Consider the following 22,334-nt stretch of genomic DNA (forward strand, 5'->3'; position numbering starts at 1 on the left):
GCTTCGAGGGGGCTGAGGCTCACCCCCAGGGCTCCTGTTCTGCTGGGCTGAAGGGGTCCTTGGAACCAGACATCGGAGAGTCAGGGCTCCCATCTGCTCTTTGTGGACCATTTAATATCTCTGGGTGATTTCCGCAGAGAAACAGTTTATTCCAGGCCCCAGGCTGGATCCTCCTTTTAAGATGTGCAGGGGCTGTGTGCTCTCTGTGTTCCGGCCATTACTCTCCCACCCTCGAAGAGACTCGGATGAGAAGCAGACAGGTGGCTTCTGTGGGCCGGGGCTTAGAAAATGATGAGGGGGTGGCAGGAACACAAAGTAGGATCATCATCTGAATCCGCACCGGCGCCAGCTGGTAATTGCTTCTGTGGAACTTTGGTTTCAGAGAGGACGATTCCATTTGAAAAGGGACTTGGTGTTTTTCCCATCGTGCTGATGAAATTGACTTCCCTGGATGGTAGGACGCCTGCAAATTTGAAAACAGGAAAGCATTTTGCTTTGCTGCAATTCACTTTTTGGTTAAATAGTTTCAAAGAGGTAGGGAGTTTAAAACTCATTTTGTCATTTTCCAGTCCTGAGGAAAAAGAAAAGAAGAAAGGGGTAGCAAATATGTAAAATAATGCAATTAGTAAGAGCCCAAATGCTGGTCTTGGCTACCTCCCATTTTCTAAGGAAACTTCAAGCAGCCACTTAATAAACCCAGAGTCTAAAATAGACTCTGATTTTGACACTGTCAATTTGTGTGGAAAGTGATGAGAAACAGAAATCATAGCAAAGCTATTAGGGCAGTAATTATAGAAACATTTGAAGTTCTGTAAGAATGATTCAGAAGCCCTGTAAGGAGTCTTGGGCGGCTGTCCACTGCCGTGTTGGAAGCTGTTGGATCATCAGTGTTTTTCCCTCTTTCTCTTTTGTTTTCCAAACATAGAGGTCAAATGCAGAGCAGCAAAGCAGGCAAAAAATACATGTTTCAGTTTGGGGTGGGGGGGATCCTATCCCCTGTTTGTCTCTCTCCTTCCTGCCCCCCCTTTGTCGATTTCCCTCTTACTCTCTGTAAATTTTACCTCCCCCTCCCACCTTTCAGTCATTCCTGTCTTCAGATATTTGCCTTTCTTCTTGATTTACTAACATAGTATATATCTCAGCTTTTCTCTGGACTGATGATGTTCTGGCTAAATAAAATAGATATAGATGTAGATAGAGATAGAGATATATAGATTGATATATCTATAACTATATATAGATTGATATATCTATAACTATATATCTATGATATAGATATAGATATCTATAGATCTATAGATATATAGTTATATAGATAACTATATATAGATTGATATATCTATAACTATAATATCTATATCAATAGATCTATATCTATAGATATCTATATCTGTAACTATATCTATAGATCTCTATATCTATAGATATCTATAGATCTCTATATCTATAGGTCTATATCTATCTATAGATATATCTATAACTATACTATCTATATCAATAGATCTATATCTATAGATCTATATCTATATTGATATAGATAGTATAGTTATAGATATATCAATCTATATATCTATATCTCTGTATCAATGTATACTGGGGTGTTATGATGTCTCTCTAAAGCCAGCAGAATTTTTCTCCATCTTAGAAGATATAGAGACATATAGAGACATATAGGGAGAAACGCATCTGCAGACTGCTGCCACATCAGGGAGCATCACTTCAAGGAGATTTCAGCTGTGATAAAATCGCAAAACAATAACACTGTGTGGACCTTGCCTCCCAAGCTGTTATAACCTGAAGAACAGAGGCACCGACAACAGAGCTGCTGGGCTCCTTCACGACCACCACACACTGGACTCTCCAAACGATGCGTCTGGAATGAAATGAATTAACAAGTAAATAGGAAGGCTGAGGATGGTGGGAGGGATTGAGAATGAAAGCTTCCAAAGGCATATCTACACTTGGTTGAGACTCTTGGTCTCGAGATAGGACATGATGCTTCTGCACGAAGATCTTTCACAGAATAGCAGTGTCTGTGATGCACATGTAGATGAGAAGGGCCTGATGGAAACAGTTCCAGGACTTTGTCAAGCCTCTATGAGAGGAATTCGCAGACTGTGCCCTTAGTTTGGGCATGCCACAAATAATCTCCGGGACAAAGATTCAAGTGCAATTAGCTTATCTGGGATGGTACCCAGGAAGCACCTATAGGACAGGGAGCAGGACAGAAAGAAAAGGTAGCAAACAGGGGGCAACATAGTTCCCACAGTGGGTGCCTTGGACTCCACCTTGCTGTGGAAATGCGGGAACCAGGGTAGAAAATGCACTTCTAGGGGCGCCTAGGTGGCTCAGTCGGTTGAGCTCCGGCTTCAGCTCAGGTCATGATCTCACAGTTCGTGGGTTTCAGCCACACATCAGGCTCTGCGCTGACAGCTCAGAGCCTGGAGCCTGCTTCAGAGTCTGTGTCTCCCTCTGTCTCTCTGCCCCTCCCCTGCTTGTGCTCTGCCTCTGTCTCTCCAAAATAAATAAACGTTAAAAAAAATTTTTTTTAATAAAAAAAAGAAAGAAAGAAAATGCACTTGTGGATGTACCCAATAGGATACAAGGGCTCCAAGGACATATGTATCCCATGACACTTTGGCTTCTATTCTGGATGAACAAAGGTCACCCTGGAGGTCAGTGAATGCCTTTAGGACAAGATGTGTAGCTGCAGGCAGCTGGAAGCCCCGCCCACCCAAGTTTTGAGGGCAGTAGGTGTGGGCGGGGCACTCACTGGCAGCCCTGCCACAGCCGGAGATGGTCCCTCGTAATTTCTAATTTCTTTGTTACAACAACTTATTAAATAAAATCTAGAGTCACGTGGCTCTTTGGTTGGCAATGATTGTAAACGGTGATCCCAAATTATGGAGATGGGGAATACTCAGAATTTAGAAGATTTAGTCGCTGGGGAGACTCGGTGGCTCAGTCAGCTAAACTTCCGACTTTGACTTAGGTCATGATCTCACGGTTGGTGAGTTCAAGCCCCGAGTCAGGCTCTCGGCTGCCAGCACAGAGCCTGCTTCACTTCCTCTGTCCACCTCTCTCTTTCTCTGTCCCTCCCCTACTTGCACTCTCACTCTCTCAATAAATAAATAAGTAATAATTAAATTAATTAATTAATTAATTAAAAAAAAAAGAAGATTTAGTGGTTGAATGGTCCATGGAGGGGAGAGCCTCACCTGAGAGGGGCTTTGAGTATAAGTGTTCCTGTTCCTGTGCATTATTCCATAGGCCCTACAGAAAAAGAGCCACTTACCAATTGCATGTACATTCATTCTTGTGCATCCCTTTCTTCTCAGCACACTTTGAACCAGTATTTGGCGAATAGTTAAGTGTACCCAATAAATGATTGGTAAGTGAATCAATGAATGAGTACTGAGTCATATCTCTCTAATGAAAAGCCTAGTCCTTGACAATTTGGCAGTGACTTACCTGGAGATTTATGGTAATTTGGTATAACCAGGGTGACATAGGATAGCAACAACCATTAGCATTGGGCTATTATGTCCATCAGTCATGAGGACAAGCCTATGAGGGTGGGGGTAATGTTGACCTTGCTCACCATTGACTTTCTAGGGTCTTGCAATCAGGTTTGTTGGATGAAATGAATGAATGAATGAACAACCGATGTGAAGTCACAGGATGGTTTGGTTGCCAAGAGTGCAGATGTGGGAGTTAGGTTGCCTGGGTTCAAATCCCACCTCTGTCCCTTCCTAGCTCCATGATTTTGAGCAGAGTATTTAAATTCTTGGCGCCTTACTTTCCCCTTCTATAAATGAAGTCAACTGTAGTATCTATCCCACAGGACTGTTGTAAGGATTAAATTATTTAATGCATTTAAAGCATTTAGAACGGTGTCTAGAGAATAGTAAGCCTCATAAGAAGTTGGCTGTTATTATGGAAGATCAGAGTCTCCTGAACACCAAGAATTATTTTCCCAAAAATGAAAATATGACCAATGTGGCCATTGCCTTAATAAATTCGAAGTCCTACTTTTATCGTCTGCAGAACTTTGAGATTTCAGAGCAGAACCCTAGGCAAATGAGTTTCTGCAACTTCAAAACATTTGAAAAATGCAACCCTTATCAAAATCCCAATGGCTTTTTTTCAGAAATAGGAAAAATCCATTCCAAAAGTCATACAAATTTTAAGGGACCCTGAGTAGCCAAGACAATTTTGAAAAAGAACAAAGTTGGGGGCCTCACATTTCCTGATTTTAAAACTTATTACAAGCTTACAGTAATCAAAACTGTGTGGTGCTGGCATAAAGACAGACAGTCCAATGGAATAAAATGGAGAGCCCAGAAATAAACCCTTTCATATATGGTCAAATGATTTTTGAGGAAGGTGTCATTCAATGGGGGAAAGGATGGTCTTTTCAAGAAATGCTGTTGGCAAAACTAGATATCCACATGTAGAAGAACAAAGTTGGTCCCTTACCTTATGCCATATATAAAAATTAACTCAAAATGGATCAAAGACCTAAACATGAGAGTTAAGTTATAAAACTCTTAGAAGAAAATGTAGGAGAAAAGCTTCAAATATTGAATTTCACAGTCATTTCTTGGCTATGACACCAAAAGCACAGTCAACAGAAGTAAAATGTAATACATTGGACTATATCTAAATTAAGAACATCTCATGTTAAGAACATCTCATGCCTCAAAGGTAGCAATCAAGAGTGAAAAGGCAACCTGTGGAAAGGGAGGAAATATTTACAAATCATACATGTGATAAGAGACTAATATACAGAATATATAAAGAACTCCTACAACAAACAGCAACAACGAAAACTCAAATAACTTAATTTAAAAGTGGGCAAATAACTTGAACAGACTTTTCTCCAAAAAAGATACACAGATGGTCAATAAATACATGAAAAGATGCTTGACATTATTAGTAATTAGCAAGTGCAAACCCAAACCTCAATGAGATGCCACCTCATACCCATTAGGATGATTACCATCAAAAATTAAAAAAGACAGAAAATAACAAGGTTTGGGGAGAATGTAGAGAAAATGAAACCCTTATGCGCTGCTGGTGGGAATGTAAAATGGTATGGGAAACAATATGGCAGATCCTCAAAAAAAACAAAAAAAAACAAAAAACTAAACATAGAATTATCATATGATCCATAAATTCCAGTTCTGAGTAGATACCCCAAGTAATTGAAAACATTCTTGAAGAGATTATCTGTACAACTATGTTCATAGCATTATTCACAATACTGAAAAGGTAGAAGTAACCCAACTATCCATTGATTGGTGAATGGATAAACAAAATGTAGTCTACATGCACAACAGATTATTATTCAGCCTTAAAAAGGAAGGAAAGGGGGCGCCTGGGTGGCTCAGTCGGTTAAGCGTCCAACTTCAACTCAGGTCACAATCTCAGGGTCCGTGAGCTCGAGCCCCGCATCGGGCTCTGGGCTGCCGGCTGAGAGCCTGGAGCCTGCTTCCGATTCTGTGTCTCCCTCTCTCTCTGCCCCTCCCCCGTTCATGCTCTGTCTCTCTCTGTCTCAAAAATAAATAAACGTTAAAAAAAATTTTTTTTTAAAAAAAGGAAGGAAAGTCTAACTCATGCTACAACATGGATGAGTCTGGAGGACACTATACTAAGCGAAATAAGCCAGTTACAAAAAGATGAATACTTTATGATTCCATTTATATGAGGTACCTAGAGAGGTCAAATTCAGAGACAGAAGGTAGAATGGCGGGTGCCAGGGGCCAAAGGCAGTGGGGAATTGGGAGTTGTTATTTAATGGGACTAGAGTTTTAAGTTTGGGAAGATGAAGAAAGTTCTAGAGATTATTTTACAGTGATATGTATATACTAACCCTATGGAGCTGTTCAGTTAAAATGGTTAAGGTGATAAGCTTTATGTTATGTGTTTTTTATTTAAAAACTTTAAAACACACACAAAACTGAAAAATACAGGGATAGAAAGCTAGACCAGGTATCAGGAGATTTGAGTCCCTATCCTGACTTTGCTTAGTGCATACCTTAGCTAAAACATGTGAGAAGCAGTATTAGAAAAGCATTTGGAACATTTTTTTACAAGATGGTATTGTTATTAACGATCATCAGCATAATTACATTATTAAAACACTGTACTATCAAGACAAATGTTTTTTTTTTCCTTGACGGATTTTAGGCAAAAAACAGATGATAGAGAAGCTATCCTGTTGGTTTCAGATAACACCCTAATAGAAGAAAGAGGGCAAACCTGAAAATGGCAGTAATTACTTAAAAGCAATTTAAAAGCAAAAAATAATAATAATAGCAGTAAATCTGTGACACAGACTTCATTTGCTATTAGGAGTGAATTTGGATGGGTCTTGGAGCCTTCTACCATAAATCAAAACTAATTTGAGTTTGGATGATTTTCTTTTTCATATGGTGTATTTAACTCTTATCAGATGGATATATGGCCAAATAAGTAATGACATGTGCACAGTAAATTAAGCTAAAGTCATTTTCTTCCTTTAGGGATTTAATGTGGGTAAAGCATCATACAGGGATGATTTCTTCAGACACTCACCCCTGTCAGAGACTGCGGGAGACCCAAGTTATTAACATAGCATAAAAGAAGGAATTTGGTCCTTTTACCCACGTGCTCCCCCTGAGCCCTGTTAAGTGGACTCCAGTGTGCCCCTATGTAATGGGCTTGTTGCTAGGTAACAGACACAGGGACCCCAGAAAGCATTTCCTCGGGGCTGTATATATTTTCTACTGAAGCCCCGGCTTCTGCAGTCTGGAAACTGTTTCCATTACTCATTGTCTCTGTCGCTCTTCTTCCCATTTGTTTTTGTTTACAGATCCCAATTTAACAAATGAGTTCATACATCTTACGCCATTAAACAGCTGTGTAAAATAGAGACCCGACTTTAATGGTACTGGTTTACTCCAACAGGTAATTTAATAAAGAGCATTTGGCCACTGGTATTTGTCCCCGCTTTGTTCAAAGAAAAGTGTTAGGAATAGCATGCAACCATATTAAAATGTTTCATTACAATGGAAGGCAATACAAACCAAATACGGGTTTGACTGACCAAATAAATAAATAAATAAATAAATAAAATAAAATAGCTATTTCAGAGCACAAATGTTTGGGGGTAAGTGGAAATATTTGAAAATGTATCAGGCATTAAATAATATTCAGGAATATTGTTCATATGTTAGATGTGGAAATTGCATCGTGGTTATGTAGGAGAATGTCATTTTTTGGAAGATGGTGCTAACGGTACAAAATGCCATAATATCTGCAAACTGCTTTAAAATGATTCCGCAAAAAATATAGATGAAGCAAGCATGACAAAATATCAACAATTATTAGATCCGGATGGTGTGATACACGGATGTTCATTGCCCTAGTCTTTATATTTTTAGATGTTTGGAACGTTTTTTTATATAACCAATTCATAATAAAAACAAACAGACCCGCAGCTACCACGGGTGGAAGATCGTGTGACGTGGAAGGTCCATTTTTTTCTGCTCCTGAAAAGAATGAGACGAATTGTAAAGGTGGTGGAGTAGCAATCTAGTAGGAAAGGGCTGGGGGAGGCTGGGAGAGAAAAGTTGCAGGCTAAGGACCGCATGAAGCGAAGCGGCCACTAAAAAATCCCCAGTGTTGAGCGAACAATGACTTTGGGCATTGCATTTGAAAATGTTCAGTTTCTGAAATATAACTCCCCTCCTCTATGAGACACAGCCATTTCAGCAAGTTGTGCTCTACTCAAATGGCTTGTGAGGGTGAAAAATGAGTCCAGTGTCAACTTCTATGTTGTAGAAAGAGTCAATGGGGCTGCCCATAGACTTGCCCATTTCCATGGAAGCTGGAGCCAGGGGTGATCATGAGAATCAAGATCCTTGAGAATTCATGGAAACCTTTGGAAAGGGTTTGAACTTCTACGGAGAATGGAATCTGACTTGACGCAATCTCATCTAAATCTCAGGGGCTCAGCTTGCGTTGGGGCAATAAAACTGAATCTTTCCTGAAGTCTCAGAAAATTGAAATAAAGTGCTATATTGGGGCATCTGTGTGGTTCAGTCAGTTAAGCGTCTGACTCTTGAATTTGGCTCAGGTCACGATCCCAGGGTCATGGGATCAAGCCCTGCATTGGACTCCTTGCTAAGCGTGGAGACTGCTTGAGATTCTCTCTTTCTCTCTCTCTCTCTCTCTTTCTCTCTGCCCTCCCCACCCCCACTTGGGTGCTCTTTCTCCCTCTAAAAAATAAAAATAAATAACAAAGAATTATATTATCCCATTTGTAACAATGTAGAATGTACATTAATTTATCAATTCATCATACCATAAAAATATTTTTATTTATATATTTTTATAATATATAATATATGAAATATATATTTATATTTAAATATAAATTATACACACACACACACACACATATATATATATATATATATATATATATATATATATATATGATGATGATGCCACCGGGGTGGACCTGAGCAACAGGCGGACTGAGTTATTAACTGACATGGGGAAGACCACGGGAAGAACAGGACTGGGGAGAATAGAAGGTCAGCATCTGGATGTATTAAGTGTGAGGTACTATTTGACATCTAGGGGCAATGTTCACAAGGTGGATGGACATATGAGTCAGGCATTCATGGGGGAAGTCTGGGGTAGAAACATAAATTTGCAGTGTGTGTGTGTGTGTGTGTGTGTGTGTGTGTGTGCGCGCGCGCGCGCGTTTGATTGTAACTATTTTAAAGGTACCCAGGATTTGTTTAAATCAGGTATGGTGAGACATGCAGATGTGGAAATGACTATCACGAAGGAAGAAATTTGTTATACTCACAACTCTCTAGAATCAGGAGGCACAGCACCATGGGGAAGAACCAAGCTGAGATGGAGGCGCAGAGAGAGAGAGAGACAGAGAGAGAGAGAAATTGCAGGCAAGAACCTTTGTTGTGGGGGCGTCTGGGTGGCTCAGTCGGATAAATGTCCAACTCAGCTCAGGTCACAATCTCACGGTATGTGGGTTGAAGCCCTGTGTAGGGTTCTGTGCTGACAGCTTGGAGCCGGGAGCCTGCTTCAGATTCTGTGTCTCCCCTCTCTCTCTCTGCACTCTCTTGCTCCCTCTCAAAAATAGATACACACTAAAAAAAATTTAAAATAAAAAATAATTAAAAAAAAAGAACATTTATTGTGATTTTTCATGGAAAGGGATGGATAAGACAGGGTAAGCAGGGTAAGATAGCACCAGCTAGTTGGAATCTTCAGCAGGCTCCGGCATGGGAGCTGTAGCTGTGGGTCTGGCACCTGCCCCTGGGATGATTAGGGTGGGTGGATAGTGGCTCTGGATTGGTTAGTTTGTATTAAAAGGCAAGCTCATGGGCAGGCGAATTGTTACTATCTCTAGGACTTGGCTAGCCATGAGAGGAGCAGACCCTTCAGGGCCAGCAAGGTCCTAGATGTCAAAGCAGCAGCAGGCAGAAAATAAAAACCATGATTATTATTAACAACAATTTAAAGTCCTGAGAGTGGAAAAGATCACAAAGGGTTGGAGCCCTGGGCACGCTGCACAAGAGGTCAGCAAGATGAAAAGGGTCTAGCTAAGAACACTGATAAAAGAGAAAAAAAGAAGCCAGCAGAGAGTTTGAAGAGAAACCAGCAGAATGTGGTATCCAAAAGTCAAGTGAATAGTTTCTAGGAGGAGGGAGTGAGAAACTGTGCCAAACGCTTCTGATAGTCCAAGTAAACAGGGGGGGTCATTGACATTTGCAAGGGCAGTTCTGGTGTAGCAGTGAGGACAAAAGCTCAAATGAATCAGATTTAAGAGAGAATAGGAGGGAGGGAGGGAGACAGAGTATCTGTCACTCTTCTGTGGTGTTTTTCTGTAAAGGAACACAGAAATGAAGTAGAGCCTGGAGTGGGGTCAATAGAAATTCCTTCTTCTTTCTTTCTTTCTTTCTTTCTTTTCTTTCTTTCTTTCTTTCTTTCTCTTCCCTTCCTTCCTTCCTTCCTCTTCCTTCCTTCCTTTCTTTCTTTTTCTTTCTTTTCTTCTTTCTTTTCTTTCTTTCTTTCATACGGGAAGGAAAACTGCATGTGATTAAAGGAACAGGAGAAGGAAGATCCTGGCGCGTTGCCCCCACATAGACAAGAGAGGCCCAAGAGGAGGGTCCAGCCTTCGATGGGAGCATGGACAGTTTAGCGGTAGGGACAGGGTAAGGAGGGGCACACAGGCCAGCTGGCGGCCACTATGAAGATGCGGTATGCTTCTTGTGGCTTCTGCTTTCTCAGTGTCACCATGATTAGCTGGAAGCTAGTTCTTTTCCCTGATGCTGATTTGATGGTCTTCCTTAACTGCATGGGATTCATTTGGAGTGAGACAGATATCCCATCTCCTTTCTTTATTGTTGGCATGGCATTGTAAAAGAAAGAAATTGAAGGAAGAAATGCAGACCTAGAAATACAGCAACATAAACTAGACAAGTATAATCCTGATTAAACTGCTCATACATCTTGTGAACAAGTGTATGTGGGAAGAGAAAGATCTGGATGTGATAACCATAAACATTTTAATGCTTCTTGCCATAAGCCAAAAGTTAGTTACTTCCCAGAATATTCTAAAGGTAAAATGGGAGAAAAAAAACCCAAAAAAATAAAAAACTGTGGATTCAGCACTTGACTACATCAGGAAAAGCTTAACAGCCTCCCAGGGAGTTCCTAAGAAGTGGTTTAGGAGGGAAGATACACATGCACACATACCCTCTGTACTTAACATGCTTAACCTCTCAAATCCCTGACAGATCACAGTCTTGGAATTACGTTCCTGGGACGGGGATGACTTTATTCAGGCAGCTTATGCTTTTGACCTTGCAGTTGTTATGTGCCAGTCACAATGACATGTCCTCTGCTTTCCTCTTATAAATAAAGGCAATTTACTCATCAGCTGTCAAACAGTGCTCAAAGACACCTATTTTTTTTTTTTCTTTTCTCCCCGTGTTTGTAATGGGATCCTCTAAGTAGGTGGGGTAGAATTCATGGAGATGATGGGATTCAGAGCCTATGAGAAATCCTAATGTGCTCCCACTGCCTGTAAAGATAATCTTTGAGAGCTGCCTGTCCAGTGCTGCAGGTGCATCTGGCCACATGCCCTGGGCACCGTGGGCCATGGTGCTACCTGCTGATTTTCCCAGAGATCTTTGGGGGAAGCTGGGCCTCATCAGTGCTGTTCTCCATCCAACTCACCCATCCAAGGGTCTACGGGCAGTGACACGGGCGACAGCTTTCCTCACCCAATGAATCCCCCCACCACTTCCAAGAACTTACCTGCTTTTCAGATGCTCTGTGAGCATTTCTTCCCTTCCCTCGTGTGAATATTTGACATTCAAATTCTAATTGACTCACCTGGGTCTTACAAGTCATTTAACCTTTAATTAACCCATTTGCTGCCCAGGAGGCAGCCATTTTCAAGCCAAAGTTTCTCACCTGGATCATGCCTGTCTCGTGCAGAGACAAATCACAGTTAGCCCTATCACCAGCAGAGATCTGGCAGACACAGGTTTTATTTGTACAGAAGGCCCCTCTGTTCTCTTTCTGCTGGTCACAACTCTTCTTTTTCCAGGCGTCCTTCTCCATGACAAAAATGTATCAGAGTTTAGAAAAAGAAGGTTCCCGCATCTGGAGTCCTCTGAGGTCCTGATTTAAACCACGGGTAGACTTTACTGTCTCCCCTTTCTTCCCTTGGAAACAGAATCCACAGTGTGCAGCAGGGAAGGGAGTTGTTAGTATTTTCCAATGGGGATAGCCAACATTTTTTCCTGGCTCTCCTTTTCTGGGTGTGGATTACAGATCAATTTTTATTCAGGCACAGAAACTCTTGATTTATGTCACTAATAAGTATGTGCGTTGTGTTGCAGCCAGTGTGAACTGCTCAGAATACGTGATGTGCCGGTTGTAAATTGATGACCATATATATTGTAGATCATGGGGAGCTTGGAAGGAGGAAACAACAGTGTGACTCAAATTCATGTCATATAGCCTGGCCTTGGTATGCAAATCCCAGTTTGAGTGGTCAGGGTTTTTTAGGGTAATCCAAGTTACTGGGCACATCATCTCCATCCATTTTTTGATTTCACTAAGAACACGCAGACCCTTTTTCACTTTGTCATGAGTCTTGCTTATGAATCAAACTCCATATTAAGAACCCTGATCTCACAAATGAGGAATTGCTCCATTATCTGCCAGTCTTATGGGGAAACAAAGGTGCCAGGGCATTAAGAGGGAAACTTCAAACACCACATGAATAAACTTGGACTTCCTACAGGCGGGTACAATGCCTGTCCCCCAGCTCCAAAGAAAAACGTGTCATTTCCACATGAGAAATAACAAAGGCACCTGGAAATCCAGCAAAGCCCCAGCACATGGACCTTATTCTCTTCCTCCAGCCTTTTTTCATAGTTCGCTTGCTTTCGCTAATCAAGATCTCACAGGAATGTGTTAATGGTTCAGTCTTGTTAATTGCTTCATTGGGCTGCTTTTCAGAAGAATTTGCAACAGTCCTTGAAATGGAACACAATTAATGGAAAGTCACAAGAAACATTAACGAGGTCGAGATGCCTTTGCATCCATACTGAAATTCTGAGACCCCCTGGAACTTCATGTTTGTCCAGACAGCACAGTAATAGAGCTTTGCAGGAAGAATGGCATGAGATGAGCGTTTGCGGGCTCCCATAAGCTGTAGGAGAGGTGGTCCTTGAAGTGATTACAGGCTGGCCTTTGCATGATTGCTAGAGTTGTCTTGGAGTGATTTTTAAAGTTTATATCAATGACAGTTTTCCCCAGAAAACAGGCGGCATTGCAAGCCTGGTTGTCCTTTCACACTGTGCGCCCAATAGAGACGATCCCACCTTTTCTCAAGTTCTGAATCATGAGGTTAAATAGCACAATAAAATACAAGCGTGGCACTCCACCAGGACTGTCAGCTGAGATAGAAAACCTGATTAGCAGCAAATTTGGCACCTGAGACTTCTGTAATGGGATGAATTGCCAAAGGCGTGTCTCGCTGAGAGAACATTGCCTTTCCATTCGGTTACAGCAGAAGTATGTGTTGCTAGATATGGAGCATTAATTGTTTTCTTGGGAAGCTGCAGTCTAAATATAATTTTTAGTACGTGCCTTTGTAAGAGGCATTTTATGTAGCTGGATCTATAGATCATAGTTCACTATTTTATTAAATGCTCAAACTTTTAAAGAAATTGTGCCATGTTTACAAATTATCTGTACTAGCAAAAACCATACAGGGCATGCTTAGGTTAATTACTACCAGAAAGATTCTGGAGGTCTTGACATATTTTCAATTTCAATAAGAAAAACTCCACATTGCTAGGAGTGTTATGCCAATAACTAATTTCTTTAGATGAAAATATATTGCTACGTAACACTCAGCTGTCAAGATGGATGGTTTGAGTCTGTAACGACACGGCTTACTTAGAAAAGTAGGAATTTTGCATGAAAAGTTCTGGAAGACATGAACAAGGTCAACTAACTCATTCCCCCGACTCTGTTTATCACCATAGCGACTATATCTCAAACGTTTATGTTTCTCGTTTCCTTATAAAGTGAAATACGAGGCCAAGGTGATTACCACATCTGGTAAAGGATAGCAATGGAGTTTACAATTAAGAGTGTAGCACTAAGTGTATCTGATACAGCATTTTTGTCACTGCTCTTAAAAAATGACACACTTTGTCACCTACCTTCCCTGAGACTTAAGGTCTGCTACAGATGTGTCAGGGGCCATTACAGGACGCAGCTGGGGAGAGCACACAAATGTCCGGGTCTCCCGCTTGTCATTTTCAAAAGAGCAGCTCCACATTTATCTCCCCAGGATATCTCCCCCTCTTAATCCCAGAGTTTAAGAAAGACGTGTTGTGCTATTTAAAAGAGTTCGAAAACAACTGGGTTATTTTCATCTATTTAATACCAATTAGACATTAAAGGATATAACAGGAAAAATATTTTCAAACAAGGAAACCTACTCATGACATATTGTTAAATTCAAAACCAGTAAAAAAAAAAGTGTGATCATCATAAGTCCTTTTCGCAATATGCTCCCATTTTACCACCACACACGCAAAGATGATAAGGCAAAAAATCTAAGTCAGAGTCAGAGCTGAGTATTAGGGAGAAGAGAATTTGTATTTTATTATGTTTTCTGTTCAGTGTTTCTGTAGCTTTTTGTTTTGAAAGAATTCTAGATTCACAGGAAGTTGCAAAAATAGTACAGAGAGGTCCTTTACCCCAATGTTGACATCAATAGAAACATAGTGATAGCAACAATATCAAAGCCAGGAAATTAACATTGGTACAACCCACAGACCTTATTCAGATGTCTCCAATTTTGCATGTATGTGTGCACTCTCTGTCCCTTAAGTTTTCTTTGCTCTAAGGTCTGTTTCATCTCATGTTAATTTCCTCTCCTGCCTAGGATACTTTAACATGTCCTCTGTGTAATTGAGAACACCTGAGACACTGTTATAATTTTTGCTTCAGTCAGTCTAACATAATTTAGAGAATTTGAGAGAAGTATAATTTGTAATATTTACCTCATGTTTATGTTTTCTATTACTCTTCTTTCCTTCTTTCTTCTTGTTTCCACGTTCCTGTCTTTATCATTTCCTTTTTGTTCAAAGAAGCTTTGAAAGAAAAAAGTTTTGCCAGAGGTCTGCTCTCCCTTAGTCACAACTTCAGTGCTCTGCACAATTTTTTTACTCTGTCCTCCTCTGCAACGTATCAGCTGCCATCTTGGAACAGTGTGGAAACTAGGGATAGCCACGGTCTGCAGCGGGGATATTGAAGACACCTCAAAGCACTCCCCTGCTCCTGACCTACATCAGATTAGGACCAAGAACAAAGGGCTTTCTCTTCAGGGTGGTGTCAGTATTAATGCCAAGATAACCCTCTGTATAAAAATGACAGCTCCAAAAGCACAGCTGCTCTGTCCAGGAGCAGTCACTGTATATGGCGGAAATTAGGTATTATTAGATCTCAGAAGATCCAAGTGCCAAGTCCTGTTTTGACACAGTGCGTGATCTGTGTGACCTCTTTGAGTCTGCATCTTCCATCTTTAAAATGGAAACAATGAGTATCTATTTATGTGGTTGTTAAGAGCTGAACTTGGTCAGTGTTTCAAGACCCTAATTTCTCTATCTTTAAAATGGAGTTAATTATGCCACCCCTCCTAACCCGCTTTGGGTGAGTTCTCCAAAGGGAAACACTTTGGATCATAGAACTCCGGACAAATGAGAAACAGCGTTATGGTCTTTAGTCCTATGCCAACTTTTCCAGAGTCGGGGTAGTCAGAGTCCTCAGGTGATCATTTTTAGGTAGGTTCATCAAACTGATCCAGTAAGGGGCCTACAGTTAATATTTGGGCTGGGTGGGTTACAACTATTCAACTCTGCTGTTGTAGCATGAAAGCAGTCATAGACAATACATAAATGAATAAGTATGGCTGTTTTCCAATATAACTTTATTCATTCATACTCACTGAAATTTGAATTTCATACAGTGTTCACAGGTCATAAAATGTTATTTCTCATTTGATTTCTTTTTGAATATTCAAAAACTGCAACAAAAAAAAACTCCTAGGGGGAAAGTCATACGAAAGCAGGTGGAAGACTGGGTCGGCCCATGGGCCATAGTTTGCTAATCTCTGTTCTAAAGGAATTCCCCTGTTACTGATCAGATCTCTAGAATAGCAAAGTCTCTCTCAAGGGTCATTTAAAGATATGGACATGAAAATTGGGAATTCCAATGACTTCATGGGAAGAACAGTTTTAGGACTTGTACAAAGGGGTCATTTGGGGCAAAGGAATATTGAGCAATCGTTGATTACACATTTGAAGGTATTGATTAAATAGCATTCCTAGGGCCAAGCATAATGGATGAAAGAAGGATGTTCACTGAAATTCCATCTGTCAGAAAGTAGGAGAAATAGGATCTCAGTTGCTTTTAGGAGAAAAATATCTTTGGGCAGGAACCTCAAGTAAGTCACTAGGAACATGCTTTTATGCATTGTTAAAAGAATACTGCCATTGAATCATTTGATATCAACCTGGATTATTTTGGCTGAAGACACTAGTCATTGACCAGAATCTTTTCTAAGCCTGCACACTTGAAATTTTGTTTTGTTTTGTTTTCTATTTATTTTTGTTTGGTTGGTTGGCTAGTTGTTTTATAGCCACTACTGAATGTATTCTGCTGCAATTTTCAATAAGAGCCCTGGCTTTTTGAGGCCTCTTAATACCTTTGTTAGGAAAAAAAAATTAGCGTGTTAGTATAAAACCAAAATAAAAAGTAGATTAAAAAAACGCATATCTGCATTTGCATCTCCTCAGATTTCAATCATTGCAATGAATGAAAAAAAAATAACTTTTTTTATTCTTCATTTATTTTGCTTTGTTTCAAGAAGTCATTGTGAAATAAACCCCATCTGTTAGAAAACTACCTTAAGTCTCTCCGTCTGTACTCCAGACCTGCTCTTCTCAGTGGCCCATGGAGCAATGAGTGCTTTTGTGCTTTGGGGTAAGCTGAAGGCTATAAAGCTTGCTGACATCCACAGTAAGCTCCGTGGTCATAAATCCACTGGATGTTTTCAGTCCTCATTTTGCATGGCCTGTCTCCTGTATTTTCCAGTCTGAGCCACTCGCTCCTTTTCCAGCTTCCATGAGGCCATACCTTTTTCTCAATCCCTTTCGCCCACTCACTGCCCATCACCCAGCTATTAATGTAGGAGTTCCTCAAGGCTGGGCTTTCCCCTTCACCGTATATCCAGTCTCTACTCTGGGGCCATCTCGTCAATAACTTTGACATTAGTAGCAACTCTCCACCAATGACCCACAGCTCTATAGGTCTTTGGGCAAGACCTCTCTTCTTTGCCCCAGACCTAGCAATCTGATCTATTCTGTGTCTCTCTTTGGATTCTCAAAAGTGTCTCAAGTTCATTCTAAGACTGAATGAATGACGAAATCTATCACCACTACTGCAACCTCTATCTTCTTGCGGTCACCTCTCGCAGTGAACAGCATGAGCACCCATCCTCCAGGGCAGGCCAGAAACGTAGGAGTTCTCTTTGAAGAGCTCCTTTTCTTATGTTCCTCCAAATCTAAGCTGTTATGGAGGACCATGGACCTTACATTCTAAATGCCACTCAATCCAGCATCTCCTCCCCATTTCCACGGCTACGAGGGAGTAGCACCCTACCATGCACCCCATGCTGGCCTCTCATGAGCATGCTTGCTCTTCCCTAGTCCATTCCCCAAACGCTGACAAAAAACATCTCTAAAAATGCAAACCCGCTCCTTTCAATGCCCCCTGCAACATGCATACACGCAGCAACCATCAGAAAGAACCATTCAGTAGTTTCTTGTTGCCCTCGCTCTGGACTAAATTCCTTCATTTGGTTTTAGCTCTGCACAATCTGGTCCCTGCCTACGTCACCAGGCTCTTCTCTGCTAATGTTGCTCCTACCTCTGTCCTTCACACATGCTGGGCTCTCAGGGTACACTTCCTTACTCCCTTCTTTACCCACTTACTTGCTTCTCCTCCTCGTTCTCATGGTCTTAGTTCAAACAGCAATATTGCAGTGGCATCTCTCCTGATTTCCCAGTTTAGGTCTTAGACAGCTCTCTCTCTCTCTATTTTTTTTTTTCTCGGCAGTTATTATGTTTGTGATTACACGCTGATTTGTGTAATCATTTGGTCAATTTCTATTCCTTCATTAGACTGTAAGCTCCAAGAGAACAGAGACACGGTAGCTTCGCTCACCATTGTATCCAAAGAGGCATGGTGCCTGGCATGCGGAAGGCTCTGGGGAAGCGTCCCATGAAAAGAAGGAGAGAGAAGGGGAAGAGGGGAGAGTAGGAGTGAAGGTAATGAGGGAGGGAAGGAGACAGAGAGGGAGCAAAGTAAAATAAAGAACAAATCATCCCTAGAAATGGTGTTCAGGGAATCACACCATCACCCAACCTCCATATAAAATCCCTTTTTTGGGGGCGCCTGGGTGGCTCAGTCGGTTGAGCATCCGACTTCAGCTCAGGTCACGATCTTGCAGTCTGTGAGTTCGAGCCCCGCGTCGGGCTCTGGGCTGATGGCTCAGAGCCTGGAGCCTGCTTCTGATTCTGTGTCTCCCTCTCTCTCTGCCCCTCCCCCGTTCATGCTTTGTCTCTCTCTGTCTCAAGAATAAATAAATGTTAAAAAAAATTTTTTTTAATCTCTTTTTTGTTCTACAAAGAGGAGCTGCACATGCCCGCATGTCCACTGTGGAAACCCTCCCCACCTGGGCCCCGCAGGCTTAGAGAGGTTTGTCCCTTTCACCGTGAAAAGCTCCATCTACTAGGACTGTGCTCATGGCATTTCTCAGCCCTTTCATTGTGTCACTCTGGTGGAGACAGAAAGTACAAGACTTGTACCCCTTTACAGCAAACCTGGTGTCCCTGAGATTCTGGAAAGACAGAAGATGAATAGACGTGTCACGACTTCTCACCAGGAGAGTCATCTTGAGGCTTAAGGGAAGTTCTTATTAGAAAATGTCAGGCAGCAGAGAGATGGAATGATTTACTGTACGTGAAAAATGCTGAGGAAATCCTCCAACAAGAGCCTTTGCAAGAATTATTTAGAATTGGAAGATAAAAAATACATATTCTGGAGGGAAAATAATTTTTTTAGTACCTGGTAAACAAAATTTGCTATTGCACTTTGATAATAGTCTCGGTAGCCCCCTTTCTAGGAAGATTTGCTATAAACTGTGGACCTGAATATATGCATGAGGCCAGAGGCCTTGAGATAGCAGGTGCAACATCTCCTCTTTGTCTTGATCAGGGTTTAGGACTCAGGGTTGAAAAATTGAATTCATTTTCTGGCCTTATAAATATTAAAATGCAGTTTTTAATAGAACCTGAGATCTCCTTCATCCGCGTCCCTCTCCAATTGGTCTGTGTGTTTCTACATGAAGGATTGTGCCTGGTTTCTTCCATGAAGACTAGAGAGGCAGTCCCGAAGGCGGTACACAAGTTCACACAAATAAGTGCTTCTGGGAAAAGGGAGGTTTAAAGTTAGAGAATCTTAGGAAAGCAGGATTAGGAATCTTAAGAAAGCTGCGTGTGTAGGTTTGAGACACTCAGGGAGACATCAGGGCCAAAAGAGGCTGAGAGTGAGACGAAGGAAGCCAGAACATGACAGGCATGAAGGGAGATGCTCTCCTCACCAGCCTGCTTGTCGTGGTTTGTTTTATTAAGACAAAAACAAAACAAAACAAAACAAAAACAAAACCCCACAGTTTTAGGTTCAGAGCAAAATTGAGCAGAAGGTATAGCAATTTCTCGGGGCGCCTGGGTGGCTCAGTCGTTTAAGCTCCGACTTCAGCTCAGGTCATGATCTCACGGTTTGTGGGATCGAGGCCCGCATCGGGCTCTGTGGTGACAGCTCAGAGCCTGGAGCCTGCTTCGGATTTTGTGTCTCCCTCTCTCTCTGTCCCTCCCCTGCTCATGCTCTGTCACTCTCTCTAAAAAATAATAAACATTTTTTTTTAAGTTAAAAAAAAGAAGGTGCAGCAATTTCTCATATAACTTCCCACCCCGTCCCCTCCCCACATACACAGCCTCTCTTATTATCAACATCCCCCACCAGAGTGGTGCACGTGTTACACATGATGAACATACATGGACCCATTATCACTTGACGTCAGGGTTCGCTCTTGGAGTCGTACATTCAGTCTATGGGTTTGGACAAACGTATGCCATGCATCCACCCTACAACGTTTACACTACCCTAACCATCTCTGTGCCCCACTGTACATCCTTTTCCCAGACCTGGCCTTTCCTTCCTCTAATCAAAACTAGAGCCCCAACGTTGATCTAATTAACCACACATGGAGAGAGTAAATTTGGTTTGTCCCCTACAAAAATAGGTCCTCTAGAGATTTTTTTTCTTCTTTTGAGGTTGAAGGATAAAGCAACTTAATGCCAAACAACTTACTAGTTCATATGTTGAATTTTCCAGTTAATCATATCTCTTTGGGAAAGGAAGACATGCCAAGCGTCTCCTGGTCGCTGGCCTTTTTCAATAGGAATCAAGGCTGGAACGTGTCTTTGTTTTCATCCTCTTAGCAGAAACTTAGTAATTATTGACTACATCTAAAGCCCCGAATAGATTTCATCTCCTTTTTTAGTTGATGCTGGAAAGCTGAAATATGGAGCTCTTGCTGCCAATCGTGTCTTATGTTTTCAGAATTATCCAAAGATGTAAGTCCATGATATTATGAACTTCCTAACACAGAGTTTTGTCTGTAGTTAGTTTTCATTATTAATTTAACAAATGGGAACCACTGGAAGCAAGACTGCAATCATGTGTTGTTGCCCTGATTTGCTAAGTGACTACTCTTTAAAGCATTAATTGAAAGATAATAATTATATTTCAAAACTAACAACCAGCCAAATGGGGTTCATTCCTAAAGTGCCAAATGCAAAGGTGTTCAGTATAATAGAAACCATTAGTACAATTCATCATGTTAGAGACAAAAGACAGAAATGACCTGTTAACAGATGCCAAGAAGCCAGCTCCTAAATTCTTCCTTTTCTGAAACATTGTGGTTACATGTACACATATAAAAATTAGAAACAGCAAGCATAATGGTAAGAAAAAACACCCTTTGAATTACAGTGAGAATCGATTTAGGATTTGCAGATTTCTTTTGACATTAATTTAAACATGCTGACAAAGGGGCGCCTGGGTGGCTCAGTCGGTTGAGCGTCTGACTTTGGCTCAGGTCATGATCTCACGGTCCGTGAGTTCGAGCCCCGCGTTGGGCTCTGTGCTGACAGCTCGGAGCCTGGAGCCTGCTTCGGATTCTGTGTGTCTCTCTCTCTGACCCTGCCCCGTTCATGCTCTGTCTCTCTCTGTCTCAAAAAAAATAAACATTAAAAAAAAAAAAAAAAAAAATAAACATGCTGACAAAAAAAAATGAAATAAGAGGTATTAACAATGGAAAGAAGGAAGCAAAACTGTTGTTATTTTTTGATGACACACTTTTACATATTGAAAACCTGGGATCAACATATGAACAAAAATTGGGAAGAATAAGAAACCTTGTAAGGTGCTGACTTACAAAAAATATTGAAAAATAAGATATTAAAAGGAATGATGTCAATTCTCCCTAACTTAATCTCTAAATTCAATATGTATAATTCCCGTATACTTCCAAACAGGATGATATTATTGAACAAGATGGTTCCTTATGTTAGCCAAAAAAAAAAAAAAAAAAAAAAAAAACGCATGAAGTTAAGCATAAAATGTCTGAAAATAAGAGGTAGTGGTTAGCCAGGATATGTGGGAATATAGTGTATTGCCTAGTTGACATCTGTATTAATGGGAGAATATTTGATTATACAGTAAAGAAAACAATATATATCCAATAAACACATGAAAAAAGTTCAAAGTCAGTACTAACGAAGCAGATACAAATTAAAACAGTTGATGGGAGTGTAACGTGATACAATTTTCTAAAGGCACTTTAACAAGATAACCTCAAGGTGTTTCGATCACTATCATACTTCCCCAGAAGCCTCATGGAGGAAAAGTACTGTCACATCAGCTTGGTGTGGTCCCTGACTACTCCCTGCGCAACATGCAGCATCCAATCTGAAAGGAAGTCATGTTACTTCTACCTTCCAATTATACCCAGAATCGTCCCACGTCCCACCACTTCCTCCTCTTCCACACTGGTCCAGGTACTATGATATATCACCTGAATTATTGTGATACCCTTCTGGCGGATCACTGTGTTTTCTAAAGTTACACACATGCTTCCATATTTATTTTCAGCACTCTGATCAGGAGGATTCTTTTAAAGGACAAATCAGATCACACTGCTCCCTGTCTCTATACTCTGAAGCATCTTAGCTCACCAAGATGGAAAAAAAATTGAGTCCTTAAAATGGCCTATAAGGCCCTCAAGACCTGGTAACCAACCCCAGTTCATCCAGCTCAGCCTCTGTGACCTTACATCTCCTTACACTCACCTGCTTACTCATTTTGTTCCAGCCAAATTGGCCTTGTCACTGCTCCTCGAGCAGGCTGCGCAGGTGCTCACCTCAGGCCCTTTGCACTGGCTGTGCCTCTGCCTGGAAACTGTGTGGTTCCCCCTCAAGTCTTTCTAGTCTCTGCTTAAATGTCACCAGCTCAGTGAGGCTTATCCTGGTCACTCCCCATTTTCCCACACCTCTTCAACCTGTTCTGTATTTTTTTTTGACACCTATGTA

This window comes from Lynx canadensis, chromosome D3 (genome assembly GCF_007474595.2).
Source record: "Lynx canadensis isolate LIC74 chromosome D3, mLynCan4.pri.v2, whole genome shotgun sequence".
NCBI classification, from domain to species: Eukaryota; Metazoa; Chordata; class Mammalia; order Carnivora; family Felidae; genus Lynx; species Lynx canadensis.